Source organism: Chiloscyllium plagiosum, unplaced genomic scaffold (genome assembly GCF_037043375.1).
Source record: "Chiloscyllium plagiosum isolate Xiang-an unplaced genomic scaffold, Cpla_swu_hap1 HiC_scaffold_1, whole genome shotgun sequence".
Lineage (NCBI taxonomy): Eukaryota > Metazoa > Chordata > Chondrichthyes > Orectolobiformes > Hemiscylliidae > Chiloscyllium > Chiloscyllium plagiosum.
In genome coordinates this window covers 160285128-160305605 of record NW_028270139.1, presented here as the reverse complement: position 1 = coordinate 160305605, position 20478 = coordinate 160285128, and positions in this window count along the sequence as shown.

Sequence of the window (20478 nt, the reverse complement as noted above, 5' to 3'; positions counted from 1 at the left end):
TGGGATGGTGACGTTTTACTGGGATAGTGACATTTTACTGGGATAATTATATTTTACTGGAATGATGACGCTTTACTGGGATAATGACGTTTTACTGGGATGGTGACGCTTTACTGGGATGATGAGTTTTGACTGGGATAATGACGTTTTACTGGAATGGTGACGCTTTACTAGGATAATGACGTTTTACTGTGATGGTGGCATTTTACTGGGATGGTGACGTTTTACTGGGATGATGACGTTTTACTGGGATGATGACGTTTTACTGAGATGGTGATGTTTTACTGGGATGATGACGCTTTACTGGGATGATGAGATTTTACTGGGATGGTGACATTTTACTGGGATGTTGACGTTTTACTGGGATAATAACGTTTTACTGGGATAATGATGTTTTACTGGGATGGTGACGTTTTACTGGGATAATGACGTTTTACTGGATGGGGTCATTTTACTGGGATGATGACGTTTGACTGGGATGGTGACGCATTACTGGGATGGTGACGTTTTACTGGGATAATGACGTTTTACTGGATGGGATCATTTTACTGGGATGATGACGTTTGACTGGGTTGGTGACGCATTACTGGGATGGTGACGTTTTACTTGGATGGTGACGCTTTACTGGGATAATGACGTTTTACTGGGGCGATGACGTTTTACTGGGATGATGACTTATTACTGAGATGGTGATGTTTTACTGGGATGATGACGCTTTACTGGGATGATGACGATTTACTGGGATGGTGACATTTTACTGGGATGGTGACGCTTTACTGGGATAATGACGTTTTACTGGGACGATGACGTTTTACTGGGATGATGACGTTTTACTGAGATGGTGACGTTTTACTGTGATTATGACGTTTGACTGGGATGGTGACGTTTTACTGGGATGGTGACGTTTTACTGGGACCGTGACGCTTTACTGGGATAATGATGTTTTACTGTGATGGTGGCATTTTACTGGGATGGTGACGTTTTCCTGGGATGATGACGTTTTACTGGGATGGTGACGCATTACTGGGATGGTGACGTTTTACTGGGATGATGACATTTTACTGGGATGGTGACATTTTACTGGGATGGTGACGATTTACTGGGATGATGACGTTTTACTGGGATGGTGACGCATTACTGGGATGGTGACGTTTTACTGGGATGATGACGCTTTACTGGGATAATGACGTTTTACTGGGACGATGACGTTTTACTGGGATGATGACGTTTTACTGAGATGGTGACGTTTTACTGGGATGATGACGCTTTACTGGGATGATGACGTTTTACTGGGATGGTGACGTTTTACTGGGACCGTGACGCTTTACTGGGATAATGATGTTTTACTGTGATGGTGGCATTTTACTGGGATGGTGACGTTTTCCTGGGATAATAACGTTTTACTGGGATGATGATGTTTTACTGGGATGGTGATGTTTTACTGGGATAATAACGTTTTACTGGGATGGTGGCGTTTTACTGGGATGGTGACGCTTTACTGGGGCAATGACGTTTTGCTGGGATAGTGACATTTTACTGGGATAATTACATTTTACTGGAATGATAACGCTTTACTTGGATAATGACGTTTTACTGGGATGGTCACGCTTTACTGGGATGATGACGTTTTACTGGGATGATGACGCTTTACTGGGATGATGCGTTTTGACTGGGATAATGATGTTTTACTGGGATGATGACGTTTTACTGGGATGATGAGTTTTGACTGGGATAATGACGTTTTACTGGGATGGTGACGTTTTACTGGGATAATGACGTTTTACTGGGATGATGACGTTTTACTGGTATGGTGACGTTTTACTGGGATAGTGACATTTTACTGGGATAATTATATTTTACTGGAATGATGACGCTTTACTGGGATAATGACGTTTTACTGGGATGGTGACGCTCTACTGGGATGATGAGTTTTGACTGGGATAATGACGTTTTACTGGGATGGTGACGTTTTACTGTGATGGTGACGCTTTACTAGGATAATGACGTTTTACTGTGATGGTGGCATTTTACTGGGATGGTGACGTTTTACTGGGATGATGACGTTTTACTGGGATGATGACGTTTTACTGAGATGGTGATGTTTTACTGGGATGATGACGCTTTACTGGGATGATGAGATTTTACTGGGATGGTGACATTTTACTGGGATGTTGACGTTTTACTGGGATAATAACGTTTTACTGGGATAATGATGTTTTACTGGGATGGTGACGTTTTACTGGGATAATGAAGTTTTTTACTGGATGGGGTCATTTTACTGGGATGATGACGTTTGACTGGGATGGTGACACATTACTGGGATGGTGACGTTTTACTGGGATAATGACGTTTTACTGGATGGGATCATTTTACTGGGATGATGACGTTTGACTGGGTTGGTGACGCATTACTGGGATGGTGACGTTTTACTTGGATGGTGACGCTTTACTGGGATAATGACGTTTTACTGGGGCGATGACGTTTTACTGGGATGATGACTTATTACTGAGATGGTGATGTTTTACTGGGATGATGACGCTTTACTGGGATAATGACGTTTTACTGTGATGGTGGCATTTTCCTGGGATGGTGACGTTTTACTGGGATAATAACGTTTTACTGTGATGATGATGTTTTACTGGGATTGTGACGTTTTACTGGGATAATGACGTTTTACTGGGATGGTGATGTTTTACTGGGATGATGACGCTTTACTGGGATGATGACGTTTTACTGGGATGGTGACACTTTACTGGGATAATGACGTTTTACTGTGATGGTGGCATTTTCCTGGGATGGTGACGTTTTACTGGGATTATAACGTTTTGCTGTGATGATGATGTTTTACTGGGATTGTGACGTTTTACTGGGATAATGACGTTTTACTGGGATGGTGGCGTTTTACTGGGATGGTGACGCTTTACTGGGGTAATGACGTTTTACTGGGATAGTGACATTTTACTGGGATGGTGACTTTTTACTGGAATGATGACGCTTTACTGGGATAATGACGTTTTACTGGGATGGTGACGCTTTACTGGGATGATGACGTTTTACTGGGATGGTGACGCTTTACTGGGATGATGACATTTTACTGGGATAATAACATTTTACCTGGATAATTACATTTTACTGGAATGATGATGCTTTACTGGGATAATGACGTTTTACTGTGATGGTGATGCTTTACTGGGATGATTGGTTTTGACTGGGATAATGACGTTTTACTGGGATGGTGATGTTTTACTGGGATAATGACATTTTACTGGGATGTTGACGTTTTACTGGAATAATGACGTTTTACTGGGATGGTGACGTTTTACTGGGTGGAAGGTGTCTTACTTGGGATGGTTTTGTTTTACTGGGATAATGATGTTTTACGGGGATGGTGGCGTTTTACTGGAATGGTGACGTTTTACTGGGATAATTACATTTTACTGGAATGAAGACGCTTTACTGGGATAATGACGCTTTGCTGGGATGGTGACGTTTTACTGGGAAGGTGATGTTTTACTGGGATGATGACGTTTTACTGAGATGGTGATGTTTTACTGGGATGATGACGCTTTACTGGAAGGATGAGATTTTACCGGGATGGTGACATTTTACTGGGATGGTGACGTTTTACTGGGATAATAACGTTTTACTGGGATGATGATGTTTTACTGGGATGGTGACGTTTTACTGCGATAATGACGTTTTACTGGATGGGGACATTTTACTGGGTTGGTGACGATTTACTGGGATGATGACGTTTGACTGGGATGGTGTCGCATTACTGGGATGGTGACGTTTTACTGGGATGATGATGCTTTACTGGGATAATGACGTTTTACTGGGGCGATGACGTTTTACTGGGATGATGACTTATGACTGAGATGGTGATGTTTTACTGGGATGATGACGCTTTACTGGGATGATGACGTTTTACTGGGATGGTGAAGTTTTACTGGGATGGTGACGCTTTACTGGGATAATGACGTTTTACTGTGATGGTGGCATTTTACTGGGATGGTGACGTTTTACTGGGATAATAACGTTTTACTGGGATGATGATGTCTTACTGGGATGGTGACGTTTTACTGGGATAATGACGTTTTACTGGGATGGTGGCGTTTTACTGGGATGGTGACGCTTTACTGGGGTAATGACGTTTTACTGGGATAGTGACATTTTACTGGGATAATTACATTTTACTGGAATGATGACGCTTTACTGGGATAATGACGTTTTACTGGGATAATGACATTTTACCTGGATAATTACATTTTACTGGAATAATGATGCTTTACTGGGATAATGACGTTTTACTGGGATGGTGACGCTTTATTGGGATGATGAGTTTTGACTGGGATAATGACGTTTTACTGGGATGGTGATGTTTTACTGGGATAATGACATTTTTCTGGGATGATGACGTTTTACTGGAATAATGACGTTTTACTGGGATGGTGACGTTTTACTGGGTGGAAGGCGTTTTACTGGGATGGTTTTGTTTTACTGGGATAATGTTTTTTTACGGGGATGGTGGCGTTTTACTGGGATGGTGACGTTTTACTGGGTTAATTATATTTTACTGGAATGAAGACGCTTTACTGGGATAATGACGCTTTGCTGGGATGGTGACGTTTTACTGGGATGGTGACGTTTTACTGGGATGATGACGTTTTACTGAGATGGTGATGTTTTACTGGGATGATGACGCTTTACTGGGAGGATGACGTTTTACTGGGATGGTGACGTTTTACTGGGATAGTGACATTTTACTGGGATAATTACATTTTACTGGAATGATGACGCTTTACTGGGATAATGACGTTTTACTGGGATGGTGACGCTTTACTGGGATGATGACGTTTTACTGGGATGGTGACGCATTACTGGGATGGTGACGTTTTACTGGGATAATGACGCTTTACTGGGATAATGACATCTTACTGCGATAATGGCGTTTTACTGGGATGATGACGTTTTACTGGGATGGTGTGTTTTACTGGGATAATGACATTTTACCTGGATAATTACATTTTACTGGAATGATGATGCTTTACTGGGATAATGACGTTTTACTGGGATGGTGACGCTTTACTGGGATGATGAGTTTTGACTGGGGTAATGACGTTTTACTGGGATAATGACATTTTACTGGGATGGTGACGTTTTACTGGAATAATGACGTTTCACTGGGGTGGTGACGTTTTACTGGGTGGATGGCGTTTTACTGGGATGGTTTTGTTTTACTGGGATAATGATGTTTTATGGGGATGGTGACGTTTTACTGGGATGGTGACGTTTTACTGGGATAGTGACATTTTACTGGGATAATTACATTTTACTGGAATGATGCCGCTTTACTGGGATAATGACGTTTTACTGGGATGGTGACGCTTTACTGGGATGATGACGTTTTACTGGGATGGTGACGCATTACTGGGATGGTGACGCTTTACTCGGATAATGACGCTTTACTGGGATAATGACGTCTTACTGGGATAATGGCGTTTTACTGGGATGATGACGTTTTACTGGGATGGTGGCGTTTTACTGGGATAATGACATTTTACCTGGATAATTACATTTTACTGGAATGATGATGCTTTACTGGGATAATGACGTTTTACTGGGATGGTGACGTTTTACTGGGATGGTGATGTTTTACTGGGATAATAACGTTTTACTGGGATAATGATGTTTTACTGGGATGGTGACGTTTTACTGGGATAATGACGTTTTACTGGATGGGGACATTTTACTGGAATGGTTACGTTTTACTGGGATGATGACGCTTTACTGGGATAATGAAGTTTTACTGGGGTGATGACGTTTTACTGGGATGATGACTTATTACTGTGATGGTGATGTTTTACTGGGATGATGACGCTTTACTGGGATGATGAAGTTTTACTGGGATGGTGGCATTTTACTGGGATGGTGACGTTTTACTGGGATGGTGACGTTTTACTGGGATGATGACGTTTTACTGAGATGGTGATGTTTTACTGGGATGATGACGCTTTACTGGGATGATGAGATTTTACTGGGATGGTGACATTTTACTGTAATGTTGACGTTTTACTGGGATAATAACGTTTTACTGGGATAATGATGTTTTACTGGGATGGTGACGTTTTACTGGGATAATGACGTTTTACTGGATGGGGTCATTTTACTGGGATGATGACGTTTGACTGGGATGGTGACGCATTACTGGGATGGTGACGTTTTACTGGGATAATGACGTTTTACTGGATGGGATCATTTTACTGGGATGATGACGTTTGACTGGGATGGTGACGCATTACTGGGATGGTGACGTTTTACTTGGATGGTGACGCTTTACTGGGATAATGACGTTTTACTGGGGCGATGAAGTTTTACTGGGATGATGACTTATTACTGAGATGGTGATGTTTTACTGGGATGATGACGTTTTACTGGGATGGTGACATTTTACTGGGATGGTGACACTTTACTGGGATAATGACGTTTTACCGTGATGGTGGCATTTTACTGGGATGGTGATGTTTTACTGGGATAATAACGTTTTACTGGGATGATGATGTTTTACTGGGATGGTGACGTTTTACTGGGATAATGACGTTTTACTGGGATGGTGGCGTTTTACTGGGATGGTGACGCTTTACTGGGGTAATGACGTTTTACTGGGATAGTGACATTTTACTGGGATGGTGACGTTTTACTGGAATGATGACGCTTTACTGGGATAATGACGTTTTACTGGGATGGTGACGCTTTACTGGGATGATGATGTTTTACTGGGATGGTGACGCTTTACTGGGATGATGAGTTTTGACTGGGATACTGACGTTTTACTGGGATGGTGACGCTTTACTGGGATGATGACATTTTACTGGGATAATAACGTTTTACTGGGATAATGATGTTTTACTGGGATGGTGGCGTTTTACTGGGATGGTAACGTTTTACTGGGATAATGACATTTTACTGGGATGATGACGTTTTACTGGAATAATGACGTTTTACTGGGATGGTGACGTTTTACTGGGTGGATGGCGTTTTACTGGGATGGTTTTGTTTTACTGGGATAATGATGTTTTACGGGGATGGTGGCGTTTTACTGGAATGGTGACGTTTTACTGGGATAATTACATTTTACTGGAATGAAGACGCTTTACTGGGATAATGACGCTTTGCTGGGATGGTGAAGTTTTACTGGGATGGTGACGTTTTACTGGGATGATGACGTTTTACTGAGATGGTGATGTTTTACTGGGATGGTGACGCTTTACTGGGATGATGAGATTTTACTGGGATGGTGACATTTTACTGGGATGGTGATGTTTTACTGGAATAATAACGTTTTACAAGGTAATGATGTTTTACTAGGATGGTGACGTTTTACTGGGATAATGACATTTTACTGGGATGGTGACATTTTACTGGGATGGTGACGATTTACTGGGATGATGACGTTTTACTGGGATGGTGACGCATTACTGGGATGGTGACGTTTTACTGGGATGATGACGCTTTACTGGGATAATGACGTTTTACAGGGACGATGACGTTTTACTGGGACGATGACGTTTTACTGGGATGATGACGTTTTACTGGGATGATGACGCTTTACTGGGATGATGACGTTTTACTGGGATGGTGACGTTTTACTGGGACCGTGACGCTTTACTGGGATAATGATGTTTTACTGTGATGGTGGCATTTTACTGGGATGGTGACGTTTTCCTGGGATAATAACGTTTTACTGGGATGAAGATGTTTTACTGGGATGGTGATGTTTTACTGGGATAATAACGTTTTACTGGGATGGTGGCGTTTTACTGGGATGGTGACGCTTTACTGGGGCAATGACGTTTTGCTGGGATAGTGACATTTTACTGGGATAATTACATTTTACTGGAATGATGACGCTTTACTTGGATAATGACGTTTTACTGGGATGGTGACGCTTTACTGGGATGATGACGTTTTACTGGGATGATGACGCTTTACTGGGATGATGCGTTTTGACTGGGATAATGACGTTTTACTGGGATGATGACGTTTTACTGGGATGATGAGTTTTGACTGGGATAATGACGTTTTACTGGGATGGTGACGTTTTACTGGGATAATGACGTTTTCCTGGGATGGTGACGTTTTACTGGGATAGTGACATTTTACTGGGATAATTATATTTTACTGGAATGATGACGTTTTACTGGGATAATGACGTTTTACTGGGATGGTGACGCTTTACTGGGATGATGAGTTTTGACTGGGATAATGACGTTTTACTGGGATGGTGACGTTTTACTGGGATGGTGACGCTTTACTAGGATAATGACGTTTTACTGTGATGGTGGCATTTTACTGGGATGGTGACGTTTTACTGGGATGATGACGTTTTACTGGGATGATGACGTTTTACTGAGATGGTGATGTTTTACTGGGATGATGACGCTTTACTGGGATAATGAGATTTTACTGGGATGGTGACATTTTACTGGGATGTTGACGTTTTACTGGGATAATAACGTTTTACTGGGATAATGATGTTTTACTGGGATGGTGACGTTTTACTGGGATAATGACGTTTTACTGGATGGGGTCATTTTACTGGGATGATGACGTTTGACTGGGATGGTGACGCATTACTGGGATGGTGACGTTTTACTGGGATAATGACGTTTTACTGGATGGGATCATTTTACTGGGATGATGACGTTTGACTGGGTTGGTGACGCATTACTGGGATGGTGACGTTTTACTTGGATGGTGACGCTTTACTGGGATAATGACGTTTTACTGGGGCGATGACGTTTTACTGGGATGATGACTTATTACTGAGATGGTGATGTTTTACTGGGATGATGACGCTTTACTGGGATGATGACGTTTTACTGGGATGGTGACATTTTACTGGGATGGTGACGCTTTACTGGGATAATGACGTTTTACTGGGACGATGACGTTTTACTGGGATGATGACGTTTTACTGAGATGGTGACGTTTTACTGGGATTATGACGCTTTACTGGGATGATGACGTTTTACTGGGATGGTGACGTTTTACTGGGACCGTGACGCTTTACTGGGATAATGATGTTTTACTGTGATGGTGGCATTTTACTGGGATGGTGACGTTTTCCTGGGATGATGACGTTTTACTGGGATGGTGACGCATTACTGGGATGGTGACGTTTTACTGGGATGATGACATTTTACTGGGATGGTGACATTTTACTGGGATGGTGACGATTTACTGGGATGATGACGTTTTACTGGGATGGTGACGCATTACTGGGATGGTGACGTTTTACTGGGATGATGACGCTTTACTGGGATAATGACGTTTTACTGGGACGATGACGTTTTACTGGGATGATGACGTTTTACTGAGATGGTGACGTTTTACTGGGATGATGCCGCTTTACTGGGATGATGACGTTTTACTGGGATGGTGACGTTTTACTGGGACCGTGACGCTTTACTGGGATAATGATGTTTTACTGTGACGGTGGCATTTTACTGGGATGGTGACGTTTTCCTGGGATAATAACGTTTTACTGGGATGATGATGTTTTACTGGGATGGTGATGTTTTACTGGGATAATAACGTTTTACTGGGATGGTGGCGTTTTACTGGGATGGTGACGCTTTACTGGGATGATGAGTTTTGACTGGGATAATGACGTTTTACTGGGATGGTGACGTTTTACTGGGATGGTGACGCTTTACTAGGATAATGACGTTTTACTGTGATGGTGGCATTTTACTGGGATGGTGACGTTTTACTGGGATGGTGACGTTTTACTGGGATGATGAGATTTTACTGGGATGGTGACATTTTACTGGGATGTTGACGTTTTACTGGGATAATAACGTTTTACTGGGATAATGATGTTTTACTGGGATGGTGACGTTTTACTGGGATAATGAAGTTTTTTACTGGATGGGGTCATTTTACTGGGATGATGACGTTTGACTGGGATGGTGACGCATTACTGGGATGGTGACGTTTTACTGGGATAATGACGTTTTACTGGATGGGATCATTTTACTGGGATGATGACGTTTGACTGGGTTGGTGACGCATTACTGGGATGGTGACGTTTTACTTGGATGGTGACGCTTTACTGGGATAATGACGTTTTACTGGGGCGATGACGTTTTACTGGGATGATGACTTATTACTGAGATGGTGATGTTTTACTGGGATGATGACGCTTTACTGGGATGATGATGTTTTACTGGGATGGTGACATTTTACTGGGATGGTGACACTTTACTGGGATAATGACGTTTTACTGTGATGGTGGCATTTTCCTGGGTTGGTGACGTTTTACTGGGATAATAACGTTTTACTGGGATGATGATGTTTTACTGGGATTGTGACGTTTTACTGGGATAATGACGTTTTACTGGGATGGTGGCGTTTTACTGGGATGGTGACGCTTTACTGGGGTAATGACGTTTTACTGGGATAGTGACATTTTACTGGGATGGTGACGTTTTACTGGAATGATGACGCTTTACTGGGATAATGACGTTTTACTGGGATGGTGACGCTTTACTTGGATGATGACGTTTTACTGGGATGGTGACGCTTTACTGGGATGATGAGTTTTGACTGGGATAATGACCTTTTACTCGATGGTGACGCTTTACTGGGATGATGACATTTTACTGGGATAATAACGTTTTACTGGGATAATAACGTTTTACTGGGATGGTGGCGTTTTACTGGGATGGTGACGTTTTACTGGGATAATGACAGTTTACTGGGATGATGACGTTTTACTGGAATAATGACGTTTTACTGGGATGGTGACGTTTTACTGGGTGGATGGCGTTTTACTGGGATGGTTTTGTTTTACTGGGATAATGATGTTTTACGGGGATGGTGGCGTTTTACTGGAATGGTGACGTTTTACTGGGATAATTACATTTTACTGGAATGAAGACGCTTTACTGGGATAATGACGCTTTGCTGGGATGGTGAAGTTTTACTGGGATGGTGACGTTTTACTGGGATGATGACGTTTTACTGAGATGGTGATGTTTTACTGGGATGGTGACGCTTTACTGGGATGATGAGATTTTACTGGGATGGTGATATTTTACTGGGATGGTGACGTTTTACTGGAATAATAACGTTTTACAGGGTAATGATGTTTTACTAGGATGGTGACGTTTTACTGGGATAATGACATTTTACTGGGATGGTGACATTTTACTGGGATGGTGACGATTTACTGGGATGATGACGTTTTACTGGGATGGTGACGCATTACTGGGATGGTGACGTTTTACTGGGATGATGACGCTTTACTGGGATAATGACGTTTTACTGGGACGATGACGTTTTACTGAGATGGTGACGTTTTACTGGGATGATGACGCTTTACTGGGATGATGACGTTTTACTGGGATGGTGACGTTTTACTGGGACCGTGACGCTTTACTGGGATAATGATGTTTTACTGTGATGGTGGCATTTTACTGGGATGGTGACGTTTTCCTGGGATAATAACGTTTTACTGGGATGATGATGTTTTACTGGGATGGTGATGTTTTTCTGGGATAATAACGTTTTACTGGGATGGTGGCGTTTTACTGGGATGGTGACGCTTTCCTGGGGCAATGACGTTTTACTGGGATAGTGACATTTTTCTGGGATAATTACATTTTACTGGAATGTTGACGCTTTACTTGGATAATGACGTTTTACTGGGATGGTGACGCTTTACTGGGATGATGACGTTTTACTGGGATGATGACGCTTTACTGGGATGATGCGTTTTGACTGGGATAATGACGTTTTACTGGGATGATGACGTTTTACTGAGATGGTGACGTTTTACTGGGATGATGACGCTTTACTGGGATGATGACGTTTTACTGGGATGGTGACGTTTTACTGGGACCGTGACGCTTTACTGGGATAATGATGTTTTACTGTGATGGTGGCATTTTACTGGGATGGTGACGTTTTCCTGGGATAATAACGTTTTACTGGGATGATGATGTTTTACTGGGATGGTGATGTTTTTCTGGGATAATAACGTTTTACTGGGATGGTGGCGTTTTACTGGGATGGTGACGCTTTCCTGGGGCAATGACGTTTTACTGGGATAGTGACATTTTTCTGGGATAATTACATTTTACTGGAATGTTGACGCTTTACTTGGATAATGACGTTTTACTGGGATGGTGACGCTTTACTGGGATGATGACGTTTTACTGGGATGATGACGCTTTACTGGGATGATGCGTTTTGACTGGGATAATGACGTTTTACTGGGATGATGACGTTTTACTGGGATGATGAGTTTTGACTGGGATAATGACGTTTTACTGGGATGGTGACGTTTTACTGGGATAATGACGTTTTACTGGGATGATGACGTTTTACTGGGATGGTGACGTTTTACTGGGATAGTGACATTTTACTGGGATAATTATATTTTACTGGGATGGTGACGTTTTACTGGGATGGTGACGCTTTACTAGGATAGTGACGTTTTACTGTGATGGTGGCATTTTACTGGGATGGTGACGTTTTACTGGGATGGTGACGTTTTACTGGGATGATGACGTTTTACTGAGATGGTGATGTTTTACTGGGATGATGATGCTTTACTGGGATGATGAGATTTTACTGGGATGGTGACATTTTACTGGGATGTTGACGTTTTACTGGGATAATAACGTTTTACTGGGATAATGATGTTTTACTGGGATGGTGACGTTTTACTGGGATAATGACGTTTTACTGGATGGGGTCATTTTACTGGGATGATGACGTTTGACTGGGATGGTGACGCATTACTGGGATGGTGACGCTTTACTGGGATGATGAGTTTTGACTGGGATAATGACGTTTTACTGGGATGGTGATGCTTTACTGGGATAATGACATTTTACTGGGATGATGACGTTTTACTGGAATAATGACGTTTTACTGGGATGGTGACGTTTTACTGGGTGGATGGCGTTTTACTGGGATGGTTTTGTTTTACTGGGATAATGATGTTTTACGGGGATGGTGGCGTTTTACTGTAATGGTGATGTTTTACTGGGATAATTACATTTTACTGGAATGAAGACGCTTTACTGGGATAATGACGCTTTGCTGGGATGGTGACGTTTTACTGGGATGGTGACGTTTTACTGGGATGATGACGTTTTACTGAGATGGTGATGTTTTACTGGGATGATGACGCTTTACTGGGAGGATGACGTTTTATTGGGATGGTGACGTTTTACTGGGATAGTGACATTTTACTGGGATAATTACATTTTACTGGAATGATGACGCTTTACTGGGATAATGACGTTTTACTGGGATGGTGACGCTTTACTGGGATGATGACGTTTTACTGGGATGGTGACGCATTACTGGGATGGTGACGTTTTACTGGGATAATGACGCTTTACTGGGATAATGACGTCTTACTGGGATAATGGCGTTTTACTGGGATGATGACGTTTTACTGGGATGGTGACGTTTTACTGGGATAATGACATTTTACCTGGATAATTACATTTTACTGGAATGATGATGCTTTACTGGGATAATGACGTTTTACTGGGATGGTGACGCTTTACTGGGATGATGCGTTTTGACTGGGATAATGACGTTTTACTGGGATAATGACATTTTACTGGGATGCTGACGTTTTACTGGAATAATGACGTTTTACTGGGATGGTGACGTTTTACTGGGTGGATGGCGTTTTACTGGGATGGTTTTGTTTTACTGGGATAATGATGTTTTACGGGGATGGTGACGCTTTACTGGGATGGTGACGTTTTACTGGGATAGTGAGATTTTACTGGGATAATTACTTTTTACTGGAATGATGCCGCTTTACTGGGATAATGACGTTTTACTGGGATGGTGACGCTTTACTGGGATGATGACGTTTTACTGGGATGGTGACGCATTACTGGGATGGTGACGTTTTACTGGGATAATGACGCTTTACTGGGATAATGACGTCTTACTGGGATAATGGCGTTTTACTGGGATGATGACGTTTTACTGGGATGGTGACGTTTTACTGGGATAATGACATTTTACCTGGATAATTACATTTTACTGGAATGATGATGCTTTACTGGGATAATGACGTTTTACTGGGATGGTGACGCTTTACTGGGATGATTGGTTTTGACTGGGATAATGACGTTTTACTGGGATGGTGATGTTTTACTGGGATAATGACATTTTACTGGGATGTTGACGTTTTACTGGAATAATGACGTTTTACTGGGATGGTGACGTTTTACTGGGTGGAAGGTGTTTTACTTGGGATGGTTTTGTTTTACTGGGATAATGATGTTTTACGGGGATGGTGGCGTTTTACTGGAATGGTGACGTTTTACTGGGATAATTACATTTTACTGGAATGAAGACGCTTTACTGGGATAATGACGCTTTGCTGGGATGGTGACGTTTTACTGGGATGGTGATGTTTTACTGGGATGATGACGTTTTACTGAGATGGTGATGTTTTACTGGGATGATGACGCTTTACTGGAAGGATGAGATTTTACCGGGATGGTGACATTTTACTGGGATGGTGACGTTTTACTGGGATAATAACGTTTTACTGGGATGATGATGTTTTACTGGGATGGTGACGTTTTACTGCGATAATGACGTTTTACTGGATGGGGACATTTTACTGGGTTGGTGACGATTTACTGGGATGATGACGTTTGACTGGGATGGTGTCGCATTACTGGGATGGTGACGTTTTACTGGGATGATGATGCTTTACTGGGATAATGACGTTTTACTGGGGCGATGACGTTTTACTGGGATGATGACTTATGACTGAGATGGTGATGTTTTACTGGGATGATGACGCTTTACTGGGATGATGACGTTTTACTGGGATGGTGAAGTTTTATTGGGATGGTGACGCTTTACTGGGATAATGACGTTATACTGTGATGGTGACGTTTTATTGGGATAATAACGTTTTACTGGGATGATGATGTCTTACTGGGATGGTGACGTTTTACTGGGATAATGACGTTTTACTGGGATGGTGGCGTTTTACTGGGATGGTGACGCTTTACTGGGGTAATGACGTTTTACTGGGATAGTGACATTTTACTGGGATAATTACATTTTACTGGAATGATGACGCTTTACTGGGATAATGACGTTTTACTGGGATGGTGACGCTTTACTGGGATGATGACGTTTTACTGGGATGGTGACGTTTTACTGGGATTGTGACATTTTACTGGGATAATTACATTTTACTGGAATGATGACGCTTTACTGGGATAATGACGTTTTACTGGGATAATGACATTTTACCTGGATAATTACATTTTACTGGAATGATGATGCTTTACTGGGATAATGACGTTTTACTGGGATGGTGACGCTTTACTGGGATGATGAGTTTTGACTGGGATAATGACGTTTTACTGGGATGGTGATGTTTTACTGGGATAATGACATTTTAATGGGATGATGACGTTTTACTGGAATAATGACGTTTTACTGGGATGTTGACGTTTTACTGGGTGGAAGGCGTTTTACTGGGATGGTTTTGTTTTACTGGGATAATGATGTTTTACGGGGATGGTGGCGTTTTACTGGGATGGTGACGTTTTACTGGGTTAATTACATTTTACTGGAATGAAGACGCTTTACTGGGATAATGACGCTTTGCTGGGATGGTGACGTTTTACTGGGATGGTGACGTTTTACTGGGATGATGACGTTTTACTGAGATGGTGATGTTTTACTGGGATGATGACGCTTTACTGGGAGGATGACGTTTTACTGGGATGGTGACGTTTTACTGGGATGGTGACGTTTTACTGGGATAGTGACATTTTACTGGGAAAATTACATTTTACTGGAATGATGACGCTTTACTGGGATAATGACGTTTTACTGGGATGGTGACGCTTTACTGGGATGATGACGTTTTACTGGGATGGTGACGCATTACTGGGATGGTGACGTTTTAGTGGGATAATGACGCTTTACTGGGATAATGACGTCTTACTGCGATAATGGCATGTTACTGGGATGATGACGTTTTACTGGGATGGTGATGTTTTACTGGGATAATGACATTTTACCTGGATAATTACATTTTACTGGAATGATGATGCTTTACTGGGATAATGACGTTTTGCTGGGATGGTGACGCTTTACTGGGATGATGAGTTTTGACTGGGATAATGACATTTTACTCGGATAATTACATTTTACTGGAATGTTGACGCTTTACTTGGATAATGACGTTTTACTGGGATGGTGACGCTTTACTGGAATGATGACGTTTTACTGGGATGATGACGCTTTACTGGGATGATGCGTTTTGACTGGGATAATGACGTTTTACTGGGATGATGACGTTTTACTGGGATGATGAGTTTTGACTGGGATAATGACGTTTTACTGGGATGTTGACGTTTTACTGGGATGGTGACGTTTTACTGGGATAGTGACATTTTACTGGGATAATTATATTTTACTGGGATGGTGACGTTTTACTGGGATGGTGACGCTTTACTAGGATAATGACGTTTTACTGTGATGGTGGCATTTTACTGGGATGGTGACGTTTTACTGGGATGGTGACGTTTTACTGGGATGGTGGCATTTTACTGGGATGGTGACGTTTTACTGGGATGGTGACGTTTTACTGGGATGATGACGTTTTACTGAGATGGTGATGTTTTACTGGGATGATGACGCTTTACTGGGATGATGAGATTTTACTGGGATGTTGACGTTTTACTGGGATAATAACGTTTTACTGGGATAATGATGTTTTACTGGGATGGTGACGTTTTACTGCGATAATGACGTTTTACTGGATGGGGTCATTTTACTGGGATGATGACGTTTGACTGGGATGGTGACGCATTACTGGGATGGTGACGTTTTACTGGGATGGTGACGCTTTACTGGGGTAATGACGTTTTACTGGGATAGTGACATTTTACTGGGATAATTACATTTTACTGGAATGATGACGCTTTACTGGGATAATGACGTTTTACTGGGATAATGACATTTTACCTGGATAATTACATTTTACTGGAATGATGATGCTTTACTGGGATAATGACGTTTTACTGGGATGGTGACGCTTTACTGGGATGATGAGTTTTGACTGGGATAATGACGTTTTACTGGGATGGTGATGTTTTACTGGGATAATGACATTTTAATGGGATGATGACGTTTTAGTGGAATAATGACGTTTTACTGGGATGTTGACGTTTTACTGGGTGGAAGGCGTTTTACTGGGATGGTTTTGTTTTACTGGGATAATGATGTTTTACGGGGATGGTGGCGTTTTACTGGGATGGTGACGTTTTACTGGGTTAATTACATTTTACTGGAATGAAGACGCTTTACTGGGATAATGACGCTTTGCTGGGATGGTGACGTTTTACTGGGATGGTGACGTTTTACTGGGATGATGACGTTTTAATGAGATGGTGATGTTTTACTGGGATGATGACGCTTTACTGGGAGGATGACGTTTTACTGGGATGGTGACGTTTTACTGGGATAGTGACATTTTACTGGGATAATTACATTTTACTGGAATGATGACGCTTTACTGGGATAATGATGTTTTACTGGGATGGTGACGCTTTACTGGGATGATGACGTTTTACTGGGATGGTGACGCATTACTGGGATGGTGACGTTTTACTGGGATAATGACGCTTTACTGGGATAATGACGTCTTACTGCGATAATGGCATGTTACTGGGATGTTGACGTTTTACTGGGATGGTGATGTTTTACTGGGATAATGACATTTTACCTGGATAATTACATTTTACTGGAATGATGATGCTTTACTGGGATAATGACGTTTTGCTGGGATGGTGACGCTTTACTGGGATGATGAGTTTTGACTGGGATAATGACATTTTACTCGGATAATTACATTTTACTGGAATGTTGACGCTTTACTTGGATAATGACGTTTTACTGGGATGGTGACGCTTTACTGGGATGATGACGTTTTACTGGGATGGTGACGCATTACTGGGATGGTGACGTTTTACTGGGATAATGACGCTTTACTGGGATAATGACGTCTTACTGGGATAATGGCGTTTTACTGGGATGATGACGTTTTACTGGGATGGTGACGTTTTACTGGGATAATGACGTTTTACTGGGATGATGACGTTTTACTGGGATGGTGACGTTTTACTGGGATAGTGACATTTTACTGGGATAATTATATTTTACTGGGATGGTGACGTTTTACTGGGATGGTGACGCTTTACTAGGATAATGACGTTTTACTGTGATGGTGGCATTTTACTGGGATGGTGACGTTTTACTGGGATGATAACGTTTTACTGGGATGATGACGTTTTACTGAGATGGTGATGTTTTACTGGGATGATGACGCTTTTCTGGGATGATGAGATTTTACTGGGATGTTGACGTTTTACTGGGATAATAACGTTTTACTGGGATAATGATATTTTACTGGGATGGTGACGTTTTACTGGGATAATGATGTTTTACTGGATGGGGTCATTTTACTGGGATGATGACGTTTGACTGGGATGGTGACGCATTACTGGGATGGTGACGCTTTACTGGGATGATGAGTTTTGACTGGGATAATGACGTTTTACTGGGATGGTGATGCTTTCCTGGGATAATGACATTTTACTGGGATGATGACGTTTTACTGGAGTAATGACGTTTTACTGGGATGGTGACGTTTTACTGGGTGGATGGCGTTTTACTGGGATGGTGATGTTTTACTGGGATGATGACGCTTTACTGGGAGGATGACGTTTTACTGGGATGGTGACGTTTTACTGGGATAGTGACATTTTACTGGGATAATTACATTTTACTGGAATGATGACGCTTTACTGGGATAATGACGTTTTACTGGGATGGTGACGCTTTACTGGGATGATGACGTTTTACTGGGATGGTGACGCATTACTGGGATGGTGACGTTTTACTGGGATAATGACGCTTTACTGGGATAATGACGTCTTACTGGGATAATGGCGTTTTACTGGGATGATGACGTTTTACTGGGATGGTGACGTTTTACTGGGATAATGACATTTTACCTGGATAATTACATTTTACTGGAATGATGATGCTTTACTGGGATAATGACGTTTTACTGGGATGGTGACGCTTTACTGGGATGATGCGTTTTGACTGGGATAATGACGTTTTACTGGGATAATGACATTTTACTGGGATGCTGACGTTTTACTGGAATAATGACGTTTTACTGGGATGGGGACATTTTACTGGGTGGATGGCGTTTTACTGGGATGGTTTTGTTTTACTGGGATAATGATGTTTTATGGGGATGGTGACGCTTTACTGGGATGGTGACGTTTTACTGGGATAGTGAGATTTTACTGGGATAATTACTTTTTACTGGAATGATGCCGCTTTACTGGGATAATGACGTTTTACTGGGATGGTGACGCTTTACTGGGATGATGACGTTTTACTGGGATGGTGACGCATTACTGGGATGGTGACGTTTTACTGGGATAATGACGCTTTACTGGGATAATGACGTCTTACTGGGATAATGGCGTTTTACTGGGATGATGACGTTTTACTGGGATGGTGACGTTTTACTGGGATGATGACATTTTACCTGGATAATTACATTTTACTGGAATGATGATGCTTTACTGGGATAATGACGTTTTACTGGGATGGTGACGCTTTACTGGGATGATTGGTTTTGACTGGGATAATGACGTTTTACTGGGATGGTGATGTTTTACTGGGATAATGACATTTTACTGGGATGTTGACGTTTTACTGGAATAATGACATTTTACTGGGATGGTGACGTTTTACTGGGTGGAAGGTGTTTTACTTGGGATGGTTTTGTTTTACTGGGATAATGATGTTTTACGGGGATGGTGGCGTTTTACTGGAATGGTGACGTTTTACTGGGATAATTACATTTTACTGGAATGAAGACGCTTTACTGGGATAATGACGCTTTGCTGGGATGGTGACGTTTTACTGGGATTGTGATGTTTTACTGGGATGATGACGTTTTACTGAGATGGTGATGTTTTACTGGGATGATGACGCTTTACTGGAAGGATGAGATTTTACCAGGATGGTGACATTTTACTGGGATGGTGACGTTTTACTGGGATAATAACGTTTTACTGGGATGATGATGTTTTACTGGGATGGTGACGTTTTACTGCGATAATGACGTTTTACTGGATGGGGACATTTTACTGGTTTGGTGACGATTTACTGGGATGATGACGTTTGACTGGGATGGTGTCGCATTACTGGGATGGTGACGTTTTACTGGGATGATGATGCTTTACTGGGATAATGACGTTTTACTGGGGCGATGACGTTTTACTGGGATGATGACTTATGACTGAGATGGTGATGTTTTACTGGGATGATGACGCTTTACTGGGATGATGACGTTTTACTGGGATGGTG